Below are 5,355 nucleotides of genomic sequence, written 5' to 3' on the forward strand. Positions count from 1 at the left end.
TGGCCGTCATTACTGCATCAAATCTCCTGGGCTTTTTGTTTACATTCTTACAACCTCAAGAGGAGGCAAGCCAAGTTGGAATGAGGCCAGCGGAGCAGAGGGTCCAGCTGAGACTGAACTTGCAGTCCCTCTCCAGGGTATCCCAGTGACAAAACAGGCCGCCCCCAGCATGTCAGTGATGTGATCACATAAGGAAAACCACATGCAGGAAGCAAACATTCATTAGAGGAAGAGCAACACATGGTCTTGCTGTTACTCATATCTGGCCCGGGGACCAGCAGCAACCGCATCTCTCATGATGTTAGAGACGCAGAATCTCCAACCGCATCCCAGACTCGGCGAACCGGAATCTGCAAGTTAACAAGATCGTCGGATGCGTCACATGCAAGTCACGGTTTGGAAAGCTCTAGTCTTTATAGTAGGAGAAGGCGATGGCACCCCACTCCAGTCCTCTTGCCTGGAGAATCCCATGGACGGAGGAGCCTGGGGGGCTGCAGTCCGTGAGGTCGCTTAGAGTCAAACACGATTGAGTGACTTCACTTTCACTTTTCACTTTCATGCATTGGAGAAGGAAATGGCAACCCACTCCAGTGTTCTTGCCTGGGGAATCCCAGGGACGGGGGAGCCTGGTGGGCTGCTGTCTGTGGGGTCGCACAGAGTCAGACACGACTGAAGTAACTTAGCAGCAGCAGCAGCAGCAGTCTTTATAGTTCCACACTTGAGAGTGGGGGACAGTGGGGAAACGATTAGGATGTGATTGAAGGATGAGATCAGAGATGGACTGAAGCTGTAACTGGAAGGACTTGTGCTGAGTCTGTGTGTATGGTGCCTCTTTGGAACCACAGACCCAATAGAGCTCCCATTGCTTTCCTGGTGAGGTTGTCAGGGCATCACCAGCTCATCCTGGATAATCCTCTGTCATGGTGAGGGCGGTGCTGTCTTGTGCATTATGGGCTTCTTTAAAAACCAATGTACACTTTCTCCCAGCACACATCGTGGCCTGTCTTCTGCACAACCTCCTGGCTTGCTTCCACCTTCTATCATTCTCCTCTTCACTAGCCATCCTGAGTAGCCTCACAAAATCCCAGAAGGAAGTTCTAGTCTCTGGAAACAAATTTGGCTACATGAATCAGAAAACTAGGGACTTCCCTGGTAGTCCAGTGGCTAAGACGCTGGACTCCCATTGTAGAGGGCCCAGGTTCAATTCCTGGTCAGGGAACTAGATCCCACATGCCACAACCAAGATCAAAGATCCTTCATGCTGCAACTAAGACCTGGTGCAGACAAATGAATACTTTTTTTAAAAAGGTGGGGGGGGGACAAAAATAAAAAGTATCATAAGTATCCCAGGTCTCAGTTTCCCATATCAAAGTTCTGGAAGTCAGCTGTCCAAGGTTTGTACTACAGTCCCCTTATTCCTCCCACTAGGCTTTGTATCACAGCTGGGAGTGCACTCTGCTATCAGGTCCAAGACGGCTGCTGTAGCAGGGGCATCATGTGTGTTCCCAGCCCAGAAAGGAGAAAAGGGATGAGACGGGCCTAAATCCACCCTTTAAGGACATTTTCCAGGATTTTGCTGACATTTTGGATGCTGTTGTTATTATTGTTCAGTCACTAAGTCATGTCTGACTCTGTGACCCCGTGGACCGCAGCACACCAGGCTCCCAGGTCCTTTACTATCTCCCCAATTTGCTCCAAATCATGTCCCTCGAGCTGGTGATGCTATCTAATCACCTCATCCTCTGCCACCCCCTTTTTCTCCTGCCCTCAATCTTCCCCAGCATTAGGGTCTTTTCCAGTGAGTCAGCTCTTCACATCAGATGGCCAAAGTATTAGAGCTTCAACATGAGTCTTTCCGATAAATATTCAGTGTTGATTTCCTTCAGGAATGACAGGTTTGATCTCCTTCAAGTCCAAGGAACTCTCAAGGGTCTTCTTCAGCACCACAGTGTGAAAGCATCAATTCTTCGGCACTCAGCTTTCCTTAGGGTCCAACTTTCACATGCGTACATGACTACTGCAAAAGCCACAGCTTTGACTATATGGATGTAAGAACGTAAAAGACTTTTGATACCATGGTAACAACAAGAAAAATCTGGACAAAAGTTAAAATCTTTCTCAGCAGGTCTAGCAAAGAGCAGAAGGAAGCCTTGATTAACTGAATTCCAAAAACCCATTCATAGGTGAGCACAGGGCCACAGCAACTGCCCTGCCTGAAAAAGGATGGGCAACCGATCTGGGCACATGGGGCAACACGGAGGGGAGAAATGGTCCAGGAATGAGGAGAGACCAGCTCAGTCTTAGCTGCCTATGTAGCTGTCAGGGTTGATTAGAGAAACAAAACTACTACTATCAGAGAAACAGGGATTAATTTCATGAGTTTGAAAGCTGGGGACCTGGTGAAGCAGACTCACAGGCTGTTGCCTCTGTAACTAGTATTAAGCCTTAACTCACCAGAGGTCAGCCCGACTGGCAGCCAGAAAGGAAAATTGAATGTGGACAAAGGAAAGGACCAATTAGAATCACAAGGATGGACTGAAACTTATGGGGACAAATTGGAATGCACAGCTGTCACTCAAAGTTTCCAATCTGAATGCTCTGGATGATTTATAGGAAAAGCCAACAGCCTTTGCCTCAGAAGTACAGCTGACCTACAATCAGAGAAGAAGGGTAGGCTCTCAAGGGAGCTGGAGAGCTGGCCATCAAGGTAAGCATTCCCATTGTTCTCGCTAACCTTCCAAATGTCCAACAATGGACCTTCAGCTTCACTTCTATCTGCCAGATCTTGTGCAAAATGTCTCCTGGGGCCTCAACTAACCTAGAAGTACAGAGAAGGAAATTCTCGGAAACATAGTTCCCGTTCAGCCAAATTGACAAAGTACAGAGCTGCCACAGACCGTGTGCAGGCTGGCAGGAGGACATCTGAAAGAATTCTAGCAGGAATCTGAAAGAATCCCAAGCGCAAAAATAAATTACTCAGCCCAACAATGGTGCTCTGTCAAAGCCGTTGCCAAAGAAGGAAGGAGTCATGAAGAAAGGGCAGGTGAGCAGAGACAAATCTCTTAGTCCCACTCAGCTTCGGGATGATCACGGTGGTTGGATGTGGGGCCCCTGAGGAGTTCGCTGAATGCACAAAACCAAAAATATCTGAAAGTCTAATCCAATCTTCTCCCAATTCAAATACCGACCAGAGAGAAAAGCTGGAAGACAAATGAGAGTTTACCTTAAAACAGGTAAACTGCCGATCTAATTAAGGCTGCAGCCCAACCAGACTCAAGGAGGAATGGCTGATTCAGTCTCACACTGTCTGCAAGACAGAGGAGTGGGTTTGCCTGTTCTGGAAAACAAAGCAAAAGTATTATACTTTACTCTCCAAAGAAAAAAGATTATGAAACATGCAAAGAAGCTAGACTGTGTAACCAAAAGTCAGGAAAATCATAGTCAATAGAAACAGATCCACAGACAAATACTAGTTAATGGATTGACAGATAAGAAATTTAAATCAACTCTTACAAATATATTAGGTTATAGGAAGAGATTAATATGGTGACTGAATATATGGGCTATTTCAAGATAAAAGGAGAAAAGTTAAAATTGAAAAAAATTATAACAATACATTGTAGGATTTAAAGTGTATGTAAAAGTGAAATATGACAACAGCACATAGGATGGGAAAGGAGTAAAGGTTCTTATATTATTCATGAATTTGAGGTGGACTGTGATAAATTATACAGTCAGCAAAAACAAGACTGGGGAGCTGACTGTGGCTCAGATCGTGAACTCCTTATTGCCAAGCTCAGACTTAAATTGAAGAAAGTAGGGAAGACCACTGGACCATTCAGGTATGACCTAAATCAAATCCTTTATGATTATACAGTGGAAGTGACAAATAGAGTCAAAGGATTAGATCTGACTGAGTGCCTGAAGAACTATGGATGGAGGTTCCTGACATTGTACAGGAAGCAGGGATCAAGACCATTCCCAAGAAAAACAAATGCAAAAAGGTAAAATGCTTGTCTGACAGGCCTTACAAATAGCTATGAAAAGAAGAGAATTGAAAGGCAAAGGAGAAAAGGAAAGATATACCCATTTGAATGCAGAGTTCCAAAGAATAGATCAATGCAAAGAAATAGAGGAAAACTGGTTCCAAATAGAGGAATGGAAAAGACTAGAGGTCTCTTCAAGAAAATTAGAGATACCAAGGGAACATTTCATGTAAAGATGGGCTCAATAAAGGACAGAAACAGTATGGACCTAACAGAAACAGAAGATATTAAGAAGAGGTGGCAAGAATACACAGGAGAACTATACAAAAAAGATCTTCATGACCCAGATGACCACGATGGTGTGATCACTCACCTAGAGCCAGACACCTTGGAATGTGAAGTCAAGTGGGCCTTAGAAAGCATCACTATGAACAAAGCTAGTGGAAGTGATGGAATTCCAGTTGAGCTATTTCAAATCCTGAAAGATGATGCTGTGAAAGTGCTGCACTCAAAATGCCAGCAAATCTGGAAAACTCAGCAGTGGCCACAGGACTGGAAAAGGTCAGTTTTCGTTCCAATCCCTAAGAAAAGCAATGCCAAAGAATGCTCAAACCACTGCACAATTGCACTCATTTCACATGCTAGCAAAGTAATGCTCAAAATTCTCCAAGCCAAGCTTCAACAGTATGTGAACCATGAACTTTCAGATGTTCAAGCTGGTTTTAGAAAAGGCAGAGGAACCAGAGATCAAATTGCTAACATCCACTGGATCATCGAAGAAGCAAGAGAGTTCCAGAAAACATCTATTTCTGCTTTATCGACTATGCCAAAGCCTTTGACTGTATGGATCACAACAAACTGCGGAAAATTCTTCAAGAGACAGGAATACCAGACCACCTTAACTGCCTCCTTGGAAATCTGTATGCAGGTCAGGAAGCAACAGTTAGAACTAGACATGGAACAACAGACTGGTTCCAAATAGGAAAAGGAGTACATCAAGTCTGTATATCGTCACCCTGCTTATTTAACTTATATGCACAGTACATCATGTGAAATGCTGGGCTGGATGAAGCACAAGCTGGAATCAAAATTGCCGGGAGAAATATCAATAACCTCAGATATGCAGATGACACCACCCTTATGGTAGAAACCGAAGAACTAAGGAGCCTCTTGATGAAAGTGAAAGAGGAGAGTGAAAAAGTTGCTTTAAGTTCAACATTCAGAAAGCTAAGATCATGGCATCCGATCCCAATACTTCATGGCATATAGATGGAGAAACAATGGAAACAGTGACTAACTTTATTTTCTTGGGCTCCAAAATCACTGCAGATGGTGACTGTAGCCATGAAACTAAAAGATGCTTGCTCTT

At 44.3% G+C, this 5,355-nt stretch overlaps 1 non-coding gene across 1 annotated transcript; it reads left to right on the plus strand.

Moving 5' to 3' along the window:
- The first annotated feature begins 1,146 nt into the window (after positions 1-1,146).
- On the plus strand, positions 1,147-1,219 carry TRNAG-CCC (transfer RNA glycine (anticodon CCC)). Its single transcript has one exon. It is a non-coding gene; the product is annotated as a tRNA-Gly (tRNA).
- The last annotated feature ends 4,136 nt before the right edge of the window (positions 1,220-5,355 follow it).

This window comes from Ovis aries, chromosome 22 (assembly GCF_016772045.2).
Source record: "Ovis aries strain OAR_USU_Benz2616 breed Rambouillet chromosome 22, ARS-UI_Ramb_v3.0, whole genome shotgun sequence".
NCBI classification, from domain to species: domain Eukaryota; kingdom Metazoa; phylum Chordata; class Mammalia; order Artiodactyla; family Bovidae; genus Ovis; species Ovis aries.